This window comes from Triturus cristatus, chromosome 5_1 (genome assembly GCF_964204655.1).
Source record: "Triturus cristatus chromosome 5_1, aTriCri1.1, whole genome shotgun sequence".
NCBI classification, from domain to species: Eukaryota; Metazoa; Chordata; class Amphibia; order Caudata; family Salamandridae; genus Triturus; species Triturus cristatus.
The window spans coordinates 853418438-853435010 of NC_140587.1; the positions used below are offsets into that span (position 1 = coordinate 853418438).

The 16573-nt window shown below is 42.7% G+C and overlaps 2 pseudogenes; both read left to right on the top strand.

Annotated features, from left to right (window-relative positions):
- Nucleotides 1-8832, top strand: part of LOC146831548 (serine/threonine-protein kinase LATS1-like) — a 40930-nt pseudogene extending 32098 nt beyond the window's left edge.
- Nucleotides 8833-12098: 3266 nt separating this feature from the next.
- LOC146831549 (serine/threonine-protein kinase LATS1 pseudogene) lies at nt 12099-16307 on the top strand (annotated as a pseudogene).
- The last annotated feature ends 266 nt before the right edge of the window (nt 16308-16573 follow it).

The window sequence follows — 16573 nt, forward strand, 5'->3', positions numbered from 1 at the left end:
TTCTTCTTCTGTGTACTTTAATCCTCACCCAGTCCCCTGGACTCAGATCATGAGCTTGCTTCTTCTCAAGTGTGGTAGCTTCTTCTCCAACCTGGTGAAACACAGAATGAACTGCGTCAGCCAGGCCTTTAGAAGTAATCCAAAATCATGTCATCAGTTATTGTCATCAACTTATTTGCAGGTACATATGCATGTCGCATTGCACGTCCCATTAAGATTTCATGTGGACTTAAACCAGTAGTTCTATCTGGAGTAGATCTAATAGTCATTAGCACTAGAGGCAAGACATCAGGCCATTTCATTCCAGTGGCTAAACACATCTTACCAATCCTGTTCTTGATTGTGCCATTTATCTGCTCAACAACGCCAGAAGCCTCTGGCCTGTATGCACAATGTAGCTTCTGCTGTATGCTTAATGCTTCACAAATCAAACTCATGAGCTCATTATAGAAGTGTCCACCTCCATCAGACTCAATCGTTACTGGAAACCCGTACCTAGGAATCAATTCTCTTAACAGTAACTTTGCCACTGTTATTCCATCATTTCTCCTAGTTGGATAGGCCTCCACCCATCTTGAAAACAAGCAGACTACCACTAGAACATACCTCAGTCTGTTCACTTGGGGCATTTCAATGAAATCAATCTGCATTCTCGTGAAAGGACCACCTTCTCTACCTATTGTTCCCAGACTCACTACTGTCTTTTTCCCAGTGTTAAATTGCTGGCAAATCAAACATCTTTGGCAGATGCTCTCTGCAATTGTCCTGAACTTTGCATTGTACCAAGTCTGTTTAAAAGACCTGATCATCGCATCCCTTCCCAAATGTCCTTGGCCAGGATACATCCTTGCCATTGTCGACAACATGGAGTTCGGCATGACTGGTCTGCCATCTCTATAGACCCAAACATGGTCTGTTTCTCTTGGGGCACAACCTGCCTTGATCCAGTCTTTCTTTTCTTCCTTTCCTGCCTCATCCTGCAACTGTTTCACTTCATCCCACGTCTCTAGGACATTAGTAAACATCACAGAACAAAAAGACTTTTCACTTTCTCGTTCCCGATTAATTGACTGGTTGTTTTTCGCACAATATTGTGCAATGTCATTTGCGTATCTATTGCCAACTGTCACAAAATCATCTCCTTGTCCATGAGCGGCACATTTCACAACTGCTAATTCTTTAGGCAACTGTATCGCCTCAAGCAATTTCCCAATCACTTCAGCATTCTTTATTGGAGTCCCACTCGACGTCAAGAAACCTCTCTGTAGCCAAAGCTGGCCAAAATCATGCACAACTCCAAATCCATACTGACTATCAGTTATCACAGTCACTCTCAGATTCTCTCCAATTTTGCAAGCTTTTGTCAATGCCATTAATTCAGCAACTTGTGCAGATTTCACTCCTTTCAACGGTGATGCTTCCATAACCTCTGAAACCTTGCACACTGCATATGCTGCACACAGCACACCCTCATCATTCCTTAGACATGAACCATCCACAAACAGCACATGATCACTCTCAAGCAAGGGAAGATCCCTTATGTCTGGTCTCGGTTTTGTACAGTAATCAAGCACATCCAAACAATTGTGATCATCTTCTGTCTTCACACCCACATTTTCAATATCCGGCAACAATGTCGCTGGATTCACATTCACACATCTTTCAAGAGTCACATTTGATGCTCCCAGAATGACTTTCTCATATTTAGTCAGCCGACTATGTGACATGTACTGGGTTCTGCTTCTTGTCAAAAGAATTGCCACATTATGAGGTACGAATACCCTCACAGGATATCCCATTATGATTCCTTCACTTTGTTCCAGGCTTCTGCATGTTGCAGCCACAGATTTCACACAACCTGGTAAACCTACAGCTACAGGGTCAAGTGTCGATGAGAAGTACGCAATAGGCCTTCTCAGTAATCCATGCTTCTGAATTAACACTGAAAGTGCACATCCATTTCTCTCACTGCAGTACAACTCAAACTCCTTTTCATAGTCTGGCATACCCAAAGCAGGGGCTTCACACATTCTGTTTTTCAGCTCCTCAAATGCTGCCATTTGTTCTCCATCTAGTTCCAATGGGTCTGTCATCTCACTTTTTGTCAGCTTAATCAGTGGCTTTGCTATCAGAGAAAAATTAATTATCCACTGACGACAATAACCCACCATACCCAGGAACATTCTCACTTCCCTCTGGGTCTTTGGGGCCTTCATTTCCCTGATGATTTTGATCCTGTCATCAGTCACCTTTCTCAGACCTTTTTCAATATTGTGTCCAAGATAATGCACCTCTTTCTTGCAAAATTGCAATTTGGCTGGAGATACCTTTAACCCTCCATCTGCCAGATGATTCAGTAAAGCTATGGTATCTACTTCACAAGCTTCATGTGTCTTTGATGCCACAAGCAGGTCATCAATATACTGTACTAGTACCGAGTTTTCAGGCATAATCAAGCTCTCCAATGATTTTTTCAATAACTGATTGAATATCGAAGGACTCTCTGTATACCCCTGTGGGATACGACACCATGCTAAAATACGCTGGCCAAATCTAAATGCAAAAATCGGCTGGCTGTCATGATGCAATGGAATTGAAAAGAAAGCATGACACAAATCAATCACTGTGTACCACTCAGCATCATGTGGAATCTGATACAAAATTACTGACGGATTTGGCACAATAGGACAACATGCCACCACAATTTGGTTAATTTTTCTCAAATCTTGTACAATCCTGAATTTCCCATTAGGTTTCTTTAGCCCCATTATCGGTGAGTTACACGGGCTACTCAGTAGTTCTCTCAGAACTCCCTGCTGAATCATTTTCTCAATTATAGGAGTTATTCCTTCAATTATTTCTGGTGTCATTTTGTACTGAGGAATGTTAGGATAAGTAATTCCCTCTTTCACTGAAATTTTCACAGGATCTACATTATTCATCAATCCCACATCCTCTCCAGTAAAATCCCAAACTGTTCTTTTCACTGTGTCTCTCAGCTCTTGAGGCAAATCCTCCGGATTAAACACAGCAAATGCACCAACCATTTCACTCTCTCTATTTCCTAGAGTCATTCGGTACAAAACATCCTCATCTGGTGTTTCAAAAGCTATTCCATCCGGTGTACAAAAAATTGTACAGTTCATCTTACATAGCAAGTCCCTACCTAACAAGTTCACTGGACTAGTGTCACAAACAATAAACCTGTGCATGTCTGAAAATTTCCCTATTTGTACTCTTACTGGTTCAGTAAGACGTGTCTTGATTTGTGTATCGGCTACACCAACTACTTGGATTGCTTCATCCGAGAGAGGAAGATTTCTAATATCTGTTGACCTGACAGTCGATCTTGTCGCACCTGTGTCTACTAAAAAAGTAACACTTTCTTCATTTATTTTCCCATCTACAAAAGGTCCTGCCTGGTCTATTTCTAGAGTTGCACCAAGTATGCACTCTTCCTCCTCTCTTCGGCACCGTCAATAATCACCTTCAGACTCACTCCCTTCATTCTTTAACAAGTACTGTTGTACCTGGTTAGAACGCCTTGGTTTGTTTACCTGCTCATCATTGTAGAATCCTGAATCCTGATTGTACTTTTGTGACCCTCTATTCTGCGGCAAGGGCGGTTTTGGCTCTTGACTCTGCTGTCTCACAACAGAAGGTTGTTGCTGCTGTCGATTACTCCCTTCGTTCTGCACCTGTTGATTCAAGGGTTTACCTTCATTATTCGCTAATGGTGGATTGGTACACTCAGATCTCCAATGTCCCAGTTGGCCACAGTTGTGACATGGGAACTTCTTTTTGGCTTCCTCAAGATTCCCCTTTCCTTTCCCTGCATACCTGGGCCTATTCCCTGCATTATTTCCTGCACTATTTGCCTGTTCCACCAACTGTGCTTCTTGTCTTTCCGCAACTTTCACTTGTGCCCACATTGCTTTCTCTTTCAGCTTTCTCTGTTTTGCTTCAATTTCATCACTGAAATATTTCGCATGTCTCAGAATCTCATCTATTTTCTTACTCTGCCAGTCCACTGTGTGTTCACGAATTCTCACTAATCTCAGGTCTCAGGCCATATACAAATCTGTATACAAAATAACTCAAATCTTTGTCACCCAGGTGTTCATCTCCACTGAATTGTTTAAAAGCCAGTATCAGCCTCTCGTAAAAAGCATGAACTGATTCTTTTGCTTCCTGTTGTGTTCGATCTATTTTAACCCAGTCTGTTTCTTTTGGAGGTACCTTACTCTTCAGGTATACCATCACTTGTTCATACTTTCTCATTACCTCTGGATCTGGTGCTCCTGTTCTCTGATCTCTTGGATATTCCTCAGTAGGCCAACTCACAACTATTTTACACTCAGTCCACAAGTCTGCTGGAACAATTATATCAAACAGACTATTCAGGTCAATCCACAGCACTTTTGACAATTTCACAAACCTGTCTACCTGCCTATACCACTCGACGGGCTTTTCTCTCAGTCGAGGGAAATCATTCGTAAATGATAAAATATCCTGTCTGGTCCATGGAACATGTACATATCCTCCTCCAGGTATTTCTCTCATAGGATAAGCAACAGTAGATGCTTTCTCTTTTTCTCTCACAGTAAATGCTGAATAAGTCCTATCCTCTGATTCTTCTCTTTTCTTGTACCACCTATCCTTCCACTTTTCTACATCACCCCATCTTCGCAATAATGCGACCATTTCTTTAATCTGTCCTGTTCTACCAGCACCATTCAGATTTTCCATGTCTTTGTCCGTGAAGTCCATCCTGTAAGACTTCTGCAAAGCTTTCACTTTATCAATATCAACTCCCTGTTCATTCGCTATTGCTCTTAACCTGTCATGTGTATTTCTTGCTCTCCAGGTGATATTTTTACACATAAACAACAGCTCACCTTCATGATGGTTTTTTAGAATTTCTGTAGGAACTGTCCCTGCAACAAGCTCTTCTAATTCTACACGTAACCTAGCCACATCAATTGCCTGTGAATCTTTATCCCTTTTCTGGAGAACTTTCATCCAATCATTCAAATCTTCAGCTGTAATTTCAGTAGTTTTTCTCACCGGAACCACTTTCTTTTGCGGTTCTAAAATCGGCATCCCTGAACAACTAGCTTCACTAGCATCCATTCTCGAATTAGACTGTGCCTCCAATCCTTCACTACAGGTGTCATGTCTGGATTGTCTCAGATCACTATTCTCTGTCCTTGTTCCTGAATCTCCTGAAGGACCAGCAAAACTTGTTATCTTATTTCCAACATATGGAATCACCAAACCATTTTCACCTGTCCTCTGCTTATCAAACACAGGCATAACTGGACCTATAGTTACAGGTACCGTAACAGCTTCCAGATTCTTTGTTAGCTCTCTAATCTTTTCAGTCAACTCTGATGTAGTTCTGGCTAATTCTCTTGTATTCTCGTCACCACATCGAATCTCTCTCTCTCTGAAAGGATTACCACTTCTTAACTCAGGTGTCACATTTTCTGTCTCAATGATACGCAATGTATCTCTTATTGGAGAAACAATTGGTGTGCTCTCTTCTGGTTCTGGTCTATATGGAGGTGGTCTCTTGTAAATCATGTCATTCAAGACCTCATCCTCATATTCATTAACTCCATATCTTCTCATTTCTGCCTCAGGAACCCTTTCTGCTCCCTTCCTTTCTTCTTCAACAGTCCTCATAGGATATAATCCCTCTGACATGCTAGCATCTCGCCATCTTTTCATTCGATCATTATGAGTTTCACGATCATGTCTCCTTCCAAACATGTGTCTGTAATTTCCTCCAGACCTCTGCTTTTCTCGCTCATGTACTTCTTCTTCCCATTCCACTAAAGCCTCAAACTGTGTCGGCCTTGGTCTTGGGTCAAGACATAACATCTTTTCCCGTAAATTTCTCTACACGGCCAGATTAAATGAAGCATGTTCCGGAAATGCTAGGACACCATCTTCCTTTGTATACCTAACCCAATTCTCCAACCATATACAGGTATGATACCCATATCTCACAGCCATGAAGGATGCAGGTGTTTTCGCTGGAGGTATCAATTCACCCTCTCTTGTTTTAACATCTTTATCTTTGTCAAACCAGCGCTTTATCTTTCCAAACAAAGATTTTTTCTTTTTCTCTTCTTGGTAATACATTTTAACGTTTACCAAAACTTTCTAATCCCTTCCGTATTACAACTACACAATACAGTTTTTTATCCAATAACAGCGCGACTCACACTAACGCACCAATCCTGGAGCGCCTACGTCACTAGAATACCTCTTCCAATCCTTGCGCGGCTCACACCAACGCACCAATCCTAGCGCGAGCACTATCCTGATCCAATATCCAATCAGAGCGCGGTCTCTATGACGTCAGCAGCCGCTGCAGTCTCTTCTGTCTCCTGTCTCCTGTCACTCGTCTACCCCTCCTTTACAAAATTTTCTCAGTAGACTTCGTGTCAAATTTCTACAAAATCTATTAGTTACAACATATAAACATCTCCATTGTCTGCTTCGCCAACCATAGAATAGTAAAGAAAATCTATTTCACAAGAATCCCGTTGACACAGTAGCACATCCCTCTACTCTGCCCTTCTAACATACATTCATTAACTGCTTCCTCTAGGACTTATCCAAAGAGTTTTACAATCAACTAAATGTATAAGCATTCACGCACGTTCATACAAGGAAATCTAGTACATACACACAGAATCCTGCTTCCCCGAGAACAGCGAACAATCTGTCCCGCTACAGAATTATAACAACCGTTAACCAAGCAGCTTACCTCTGCCCAGTCCTTCAAACAAGCTCAGAGAATACCTATTACTTCTCCCGCGATAAGCTTTAACGGTGAACCTTACGGATCCCTGGGACTTAAGACCAGAGTTTCACAGATAACCTTCGCTACCATACGCACTCCTTTTATACCAGAAATATATCTAATAGTAACATACAACAATGTCACTGATTCCGAACTCAGACAATGTGACGCGCAACTTCAATTGTCACACGTTTTTCCTACAATCCCGTCTTTCCCGAGAGCAGTATATACTTCCCTCTGCCCTACTACGGAACTGCTACTAGCTCCCAAGTTCCAGAAGCACTACATATAACTCAACATGACAATTTCAACATATAGTATTAGTACATATACCAACATCAATCAATAATCAATAAGCCAATGTACAAGCAATCTAATCAGATCAAGACAATCATCAATAACCATCAAATTCTGCTACCAGGAAATTGGTGCAGATTGGGGTGTACAAAATCTCCCTACTTCCATGGATAGAGTAATTTCACAGTTACACGCACATACACTCATCATACGCTTGGGCCCATTTCACTAACATACGCTCAAATACCCTACCATCACTGAACCTGTGGAAGAAAACTCCTAAACACCCAGCATCTACACTGAGGTCGATAGGACGTAGTTATTGTAACTGTCTTGAGTCATGATCTAAACAATCTATACAACAATAATCAAAATAGAGTACTCAATAATTGACAAGAAATAACCACCGACACTGTAATTAAAAATGATGGTACTTTATCTAAAATTTGTCAAAGAAAATCAATCAGAGTAAATCATCATTCTCATAATTACCTATTCTAGCTAAATGTCAGAATGGGTCAGGACAGGTCTCTCAGTAGAAGTCTCCCGAGTCGCCGTCCTCACAGCATCGATCCTCACCAACGCAGATTTGGGAAGAAGTGGCAAAGTGGCAAAAACCCTCTCTAGGCTAACAATATTTATAATAATTCTAACAAAAGAAAGCAACATAAAATGTTTTAGATATCCGCTGAGCCGCTGAGCAGAGCGAGCAGGAAAGGATGTAGCATCGCTACATTTGGAAAACCTCCGCTCAGAAAAATCACAAAAATAAAAAGACGGAAAACGGAACTAAACTTTCGAAAGTATCGCCTCATGTTCATATTTCCTCTGCACCAACATTATGATTCAGAGTCCATTCAGTTCATTCATTATGGCTCCTTTGTCCTCCAAGGTTGCTCAAATGTGTCTGGAGACTTGCCCAGAACTGCTGCTGTCCTCACGGAAAATTTTAACCAGGCGAAGACTGTGGTCAGATGACTCTCGACCATGTTCAGCAAGGCCTTCTCATCACAAATTTTACTCGAGCCCAGGCTGCAAACAGCAGCCATCTTATATTAGGCCAAGACGTACCATCTTAATTAAAAGAGACAAAAACAACGTTACCACAGCATAGTGATTAAACAGTGTTAACCCCACTAATACCCTTATGTGTATGTAATTATCTAGCCTTTGCAACACAGAAAAGCATTAATACATGACAATCCAAAAGCGTTTTGTGCTTTAAAATAAACAGCACCCAGCAACGTTTATTTAACAAAACATGCACATTATTAATAAGCAAAACGAAAGCATTCCCACGTGTCGTTTTTCTCTCATTAGTACATATTGGTTAGTTAAAACATTTACACAAAACAAATAATTAGTAATTATTAATTAATATTTTTAATTATGACAAATAGACAAACCGGAGCTTAAAAACCCAATAGATTTTCAACAGAAAACTCTGCTCCAGCAATACATTGTCACATATCCTCATGCCAAGCTGAGCCTAGAAGCTTCTGATCTTACTATCAAACTGGTCGTGGATGGTGCAGATGAAATATAAGTGCATCCATTTTTTAAAGTATCGACATTTCCAGTGACTTCCGACAACAATCTGCTTTGTACATTCCGAAACATCCTATCCAACAGAGACTTCCAATTTTGACCCGGTGGATCCAGAAAAGCTGTGGAGTGATAGGACAAAGAGGGGAAAACTAATAATACGGTTACAATAATGCAGAATTCCTACAAAGAAAAACTCAGTACTCTATACCTGTTACATATTTTTGGTTCTGACACAACGGGGCAGGCTGGCCAACACAGAAGTAACGGCAGGCTCCCACGCACTTTGGGCCCCCGACCGACAGCACCTTCTGTATATGGCCACGGGATTAGGAGCAGACCTCAATGAGGCCCTCCTCGACCCTCAGCCCTGGCTTCACCCTTGGCATCTCGCGTCACAAACTTGCACTTGCCATTCTTTCTCCTAGGGGCTGGCCCAGCACTGTTCAAACCTTGGCATTGACATTTTGACAAGAAAAGGACAAAGAATAGCTGCTGGTGTAATTTACGTTTTAACCTTGTTCGAATGGTTTTATTCTTAGTAGAGATATTGCATACGACTGCCTTTTATGAGTAGCAATTTTATCCTAATACATGTGAAGTTCTCTAATGTACTTCAGGTTGTACCTTTGGTGTTATAATTGCAATGGTGTTAATTAACTGAAGAAAGAAAGAAAGAAACAAAAACAAAATTTTGGGGTTCCAATACATTATTTGTGTGCTTCCCCAAAGCGTGGAACATGGGGGCATATTATCAAGCCAGGCGATACAATTATCGCCGCATTGGCGGCAGAAAACTGCCGCTAAAACGGCGATAATGGGCTTGATAATATGCTCTATGGAATTCCAATTGAAGCCCATGTTAAATGTGAAGGACATCTAACATGGGCTTCAATTGGCATTCCATAGAGCATATTATCAAGCCCATTATCGCCGTTTTAGCGGCACTTTTCTGCCGCTAAAGCGGCGATAATTGTATCGCCTGGCTTGATAATATGCCCCATAGTTCCAAATATTAATTGTATCCATTTTTCTTAATTAGAAATGTAGAAATATTTTATACCCTTTTCAAAGACAAAACAGGATGAACTGCATATTGCAACTGTATATTGCAAAAAAAATTTTTTGGAAGACTTAAAATAGGGAGTAGTATAGTAAGATTGCTAAAAGAAGATTTTTTTTGTGCTTTTTGTACATATGCAAAATCAATTAAAGCAACATTTTTATGAATAAAACTTCTTTAATGCTTTGATCAAATCTGAGTCAGTCCAACCTGTTTTAAAGGTTTTTTGCTAATCGTACCCAACAAGTATTTTCTTCCTTGAAATCTCTTTGATTTATGCAAATATTGTATTTATAAACTGTGCCTATAGTAATTTACTGTTCTTGGAAATAGTTCTCCCTGATTCATGACAGAGTGACACGACCCGAGGGCAGGCGCTCTCACTGTATTATCAATTCATATGTTTAGTTCCTTGTATTTGACTACTGTATAGGTATGACTAAAAAGGAAATTGAGATGGATTAGCATGAAAAAAGTCTGCTGTTGCAGAGTGCAGAGTGAGTGGTTTTATCTGGACTATAATAATATCATATTATTGGTCAATGCTGTGGGTGAGTTCCTATATAAAGTCGCAGAGACCCAAAACAGCATTTACAACTTCTCTTTATGTGCATTCGGAATTTAAAGTGAGTAGATGTATCCTATTTAATTACACCAAAGTGAAATTATGGTTTTGATGGATCAGAATTCATAGAAGTTTGTACTTTGTATTACAAATTCTATGCTGACACATAATTGTATTGAAAAAAAATCCCACCAGCTATAGAGATTGATTTTAGACTTTAAAGTGATATTGTTGTTTCTGAAACAACTCCTCGTGATCATTGACTTTATGACATATTTTTTCAATGCGTTTTCTCAAGTTCCAAGAATCACGTTCACTAGTGTAAAATTGCTGATGAAGGAAGAAAACACAAATCAAGGTAGGTAACCACATAGAAATTGAAAAATAAAAACTAGACAAAGTGAAATAAATCTGCCGAAAAGTAATAGTACTAATACATTCCAAAACTGCTTTGGAAATAGAAAAAAGGTGCTGGATCTCTTTATCAAAAAAGGCACAAGGCAGCAGCTGTTGTTTTTTTTTACCCTGAATAACAACAATGCACATAAAGGAACTTGGTGGGAGAACCCCTATTTTTACACAAGGTACCTTAATGTCGAAATCTTCATGACTGTTTCCTGATATACCAGCTCATGACACGTGTGGCCAGGAAGGCCCCACACAGCACTAGTTAGGGTCCATATCAAACAGCACCCCAGATTCCTCGGATCAGAGAGGTCAGTAATTTTTACTAGTAGCAAGGCACCACAGCTTTTCCCCCTTTTCTCCCCTCTGTCTTGCGGTGGGGTACACATGGCTGATTGAAAGATACAACCACTCTATAATAAATGAAAACCACTGAGTGAATCAAAATCGGATTCTCCTTCCCCCAGCTTTTTCAACAAGTCACCTAGTTCCTGTTTTAAGGTACAATCTTTCTGAAAACGTTGTCCAAAGTGTTTTTACTCTAGCGATACATAAGGTCAGTAGCGTGGTTCACTTTTACTGACCTCCATCTCTGTTTCAGCTGCTCCCACTTCCTGCTAAGTTACTCCTTCTAATGAACAAATGACCTAATGATTCAGGAAGGTCTCCCTTCAAAAGGAAACTAGGGCCACATTTAGAAGCCCTTTGCATCACTTGTTTTGACGCTACGGTGGCGCACAGTGCAGGCCCATGTCCACGAGGCCACGCAAAACCATCTTGCGTACCTCTTCATGGCCTTGTAGAGAAGGAGTAAGGCCACTCAGCGCAAGTTGCTGCGTTGCCTTACATTGCAGCAGGGAGGCGTGCCATGGGCTTTGTGGTGGGTTTTCCCAGACAGCATCCATGAATTTTGACACTGCCCCAGATTTAGTAAGTCACGTAAACCTGGTGCAGTGCCAACATTTTACACCTCCCCAGAGCAGGCCTAACAAGGAGAAATATTTGTATTTCTTCAAATGTTTTCCTCTTTCCATCTGTGCTGCACACATATATAGAGGGAAATGCCTATCTGGATTGTTTTGGGGCAGGAAGGTGCCCCTTCCTTCACAAAAACAATCTTACCTGCAAAGGTGGCATCCTTGTACCATGGTGCAAGGGTGCCTACATTGGCGCTAGGCAGCACATTGTGCACCAGCGCCGGGGAAAAGGACAAGAATGCATTGTATTTCATCAATTTCTGGCCTTTCACATTGGTGTACGGCAGCGCAGAAGACTTGCAGCGCTGCCCAACGCCAATTCCTCGTAAATGAGGCACTAGATGTGGCCAGTCACCTTTCAAAGCGATGTGCGACCTGGATGTGTTTGCTTCCTTGCTGAACAATTTGTGTGGGTTTTTCTTTAACAACATGAACTTGGCCTACTCAAATCTAGGGGAACTAGGTATGAACAAATTCACAGCCAGGCTTGACCAGGAGAAGGTCAGCCAAAGAATGTAAATAGTCTATTCTAAGGACTGCGTCTGTGACCCAGGCAGGGAATAATTAAACATTTGAGGCATGAATAAATAGTTTAGATCACAAAAAATCCATTATTATAAAATATGTATCTACAGAAATGTTGCAAAATTCATGGTAACTACAAAGTACCAACAGATTTTTCAATTTGGAATTTGATATCCAAGCCGCTCTTGTAAAAACAGAGCTTTGTAGACTGCTGCACAGTCATCGGCCTGAAGTATATGCTACTTTTTTGTGTAAGAGGGTAAAACCCTCTGTTTACCATTGCATCCCATAGTTGTACTACACAAACTTTGAACAACATTAGTCCACATTTACAATTGCCATAGAATAGCAACACTTATGGCAACTATAAAGCAAACATATTTTTCCTTTTCAGGGCAGAGCACAAGTAGCTGAAGCCTGGTGGGTACGCTTTAGATGCTCCTGCTTCAGATGTCTAATACCACATGGCCAGAGTAAAAAATAAAGAGGGGTGCACAGAAAATGGATCGAGTTCCTCCTGGTTGTGCCTCTTCAGCCAAGATGACATGGTCAGGAAGGGACCAACATGTGAAGCGAGGCGGTGAAGAGTGCGGTGCCCACAGGTCGCGGTGCGGGCAACGGCTCGGTGACGTCGTCAGTAGGCATCGTCGGTGAGACCAGGGTCACTGTGCAGCGTTGCAGCAGTGCTCTCTGAGGTGCCCAGGCTTCGGCGTGAAGCGAGGCGGTGCGGAGTGCGGTGCCCACAGGTCGCGGTGTGAGCAGTGTCTTGGTGGCGGCATCAGCAGGCGGCGTCGTGAGACCAGGGTCGCAGTGCGGCATTGTGGCGGTGCCCTCTGCGGTGCTGTCAGGACACGGAGTCGGCTGTGGCGTTGTAGATGTCGTCAAGTTGCTTTTCCTCTGTTTACAGCACAAAACACATAGTCCCCAGTGCTGCGGGAAGAAGAGCTGGAAGCCTTTGCTGTTCCTGAGACTTCGTGAACAGGGGCAAGCTCTACCTCAAGCCCTTGGAGAGACTCACAAATTAGGTTGCAGAAAGTCCAGTCCAGGCCTTCCACCGTCCAAGACAGAAGCAGCCACTGCAGGTTTAGCCCAGCAAAGCACCCAGCAAAGCAGTCATTCCTTGTCACAGCATCTCCGGCTCTTCTTCTTGGCAGTCTTCTTGAACCAGATGAGTTCTAAATTTCAGGGGTCTGGGCCCCAGTATTTGTATCCAAAAATCATTTGATCCTTCAGGCAGAGGGTGTCTGTGCCTGGCCAGAGACAGTTCTGCGTTCGCTGGTGTGATTTCCTGGCAGGAGGTGGAGACGGCATTGTCAGAGGCAGACCAGGCCATTTGAGGTGCAAGGAAATCTCCTCCCTCTTCCCCCATCGCAGCCCAAGTCTATTCAGCCCTTTCCTGACCTACCTAGACTATCAGGAGCCACTCCTGCTTCATAGCCATCTGTCGCCCAAAACCCAGACAGGCAATCCACATTCCAGCAGAGGCACACGGGATGACTGAGCAAGAAAATACCTACTTTCTAAAAGTTGTATTTTCAACCACAGAATGTAAAAATCTCCTTCACTAAAAGATGCATCTTTAGATTCTGAGTTCAGGCATACTAAACTTTATTTTCATACTGAATTCCCCAGGCTCATTATGTTTATAAGATGTTATAAACAAACTTCTCATTCTGTCCTATGAGGAACAGGTAACCTTGCAATAGTGAAAAACGAAATTGGCTGTAATTCACTATCAGGGAATGCCACACACACCAGGGCATGTCCTGCCTTTCACATACACTGCACCCTGCCCACAGGGGTACCTTGGGCCTGCCTTAAGGGTGCCTGACGTGTAAGAAAAGGGATGGTTAGGGACTGGCCAGTGTGTGCACGGGCCAAGTCGACATGGCAGTTACAAACTGCGCGCAGACTCTGCAATGGCACGTCTGAGGTACCTTTTCCGGGCTATTCACGTGGGTTGCACAATCCGTGCTGCAGGCCCACGAGTATCAGTTGATTCACAGGCCCTGGCACACTCGGTGCCCTTTAATAGGGACTGACAAGTAAATGAAACATTCAGTCATGGAAACACCAATCCATAACATACTTTACCACAGAAGCACTTGCACTTTACCACTGATCAGCAGTGCAAAAAGTGTGCAGAAACGCTACGACAGCAAAAACAGAGTCAAACCCAGGAGGTCAGAAAGCAAAACCTCAGGGGAAATACACCAAAAGATGCCAAGTCTAACAAGCGGACAGACTGATCCTCGACCTGCTCAAACTGACCCACATCACTCAACACCTGAGGAACCTCCACTGGCTCCCTGTCCCGAAAAGATGCCAATTCAAGCTACTGACAGGCTTACAAAGCCCTCCATGACCAAGGACCAGCATACATCAACTACCGACTAAGATTCCACCAACCATCCAGAAACCTCCACCTCCCTCGCCCTTGCACAGACCCACAGCAGAGGCCGTTCCTTCTCCCACCTCGCCATCAAGTCCTGGAACGCCTCCCCCTCCACCTCCGAACACCTCCCTTGTTGACAGACTTCAGGCAGAGACTCAAGACCTGGCATTGCGACCAAGACCAGCTACACAGGGCCTGGATACCCTAACAGGTGAATTGCCCCCCTATACAAGTACTGTATGCTTGATTGATTTCTTAAGAACCTCTTTGTCTTTTCATATGATGCATCATTAACAAAACCTAGCAAAGAGGAACAACTTGGATTATCCTTGCCTTTGAACGAAGAGGAGAAGGGTAAAATGAGTTCTGAGTGTTTGATAGCATAGGCAAAGAAATGAAGCAGATAGCCACTTATCCTGTTCCAGTGAGGAGAAGCTAGAGACATGAACAGCATAGGGAGTCTCAGACCCAGAGCTACTCACCCCAGGCCTTCAAATTTTTCATGGAACAGCATGTGCAGAACATCCTAAAGTCTCACCACCAGAGAATGTGTCAAAAAATCAGTTAGAGAATGAAAGGATGTGGTTGGGTTTATCCCATGATGCGCAGGAACAGATGAGAAAGATGCTGTGCCAGAAAGAGTGAAACTACATCTGCCCCAGGTGAGCCAAGATGGTCAAAATCATGTTTGGAAAACCCAAAACACTGGACATTGGGTGTTTAGTGAGGTCTGTCTGGCAAGAAAAACAGATCCAAATGCTTTGTATGCAACAATAACGCTCAGAAAGAAAGATGTGCTTCTTCGAAATCAGGTTGCCCATGTTAAAGCAGAGCGCAACATCCTTGCTGAGGCTGCCATTGAGTCGGTAGTCCATCTGTACTATTTATTCCAAGACAAGGACAGTTTTTACTTTGCGATGGACTACATGCCTGGGGGAGACATGATGAGCTTGCTCATAGGAATGGGCCTCTTCCCTGAGAATCTGGCACAGTTCTACCGCGCTGAAGTTACATGTGCTGTTGATAAAATGGATTTCATTCCCTGGGACGTCAAACCTGATAACATTCTGATTGATTGCGATGGCCGGAGTAAAATGAATGAATTTGGGTTTTGCCCAGGATTTTGATAGACTCATGATTCCAAATATTACCAAAGTAGTGACCAGACCATCCTCGACAAAGCAGCATGGATTTCAACGATGACTTGGAAGACGCTTCTAATTGTCGCTGTAGAGACCGGCCTCAGCCACTTGACCAAAGGGCATCCCTCCAGCATCAATGCTGCCTGGCACATTTATTGATTGAGACACTAAACTAAATTGCACCCAAAGTATTGTTATGGACAGGTATATGCAACTTTGCAACTGGTAGAGTGTAGGTTTTATCCTTAATTAAATGATGGTTGGGCATCCTCCGTTTATGGCTCAGAAACCCCAGGGTACACAAATGAAGGTGATAAATTGTCACACATCCTCATGCCAAGCTGAGCCTAGAAGCTTCTGATCTTACTATCAAACTGGTCGTGGATGGTGCAGATGAAATAAAAGTGCATCCATTTTTTAAAGTATCGACATTTCCAGTGACTTCCGACAACAATATGCTTTGTACATTCCGAAACATCCTATCCAACAGAGACTTCCAATTTTGACCCGGTGGATCCAGAAAAGCTGTGGAGTGATAGGACAAAGAGGGGAAAACTAATAATACGGTTACAATAATGAGGTATTCCTACAAAGAAAAACTCAGTACTCTATACCGGTTACATATTTTTTGGTTCTGACACACCGGGGCAGGTTGGCCATTGGTCAACACAGAAGTAACGGCAGGCTCCCACGCACTTTGGGCCCCCGACCGACAGCACCTTCTGTATATGGCCACGGGATTAGGAGCAGACCTCAATGAGGCCCTCCTCGACCCTCAGCCCTGGCTTCACCCTTGGCATCTCGCGTCACAAACTTGCACTTGCCATTCTTTCTCCTAGGGG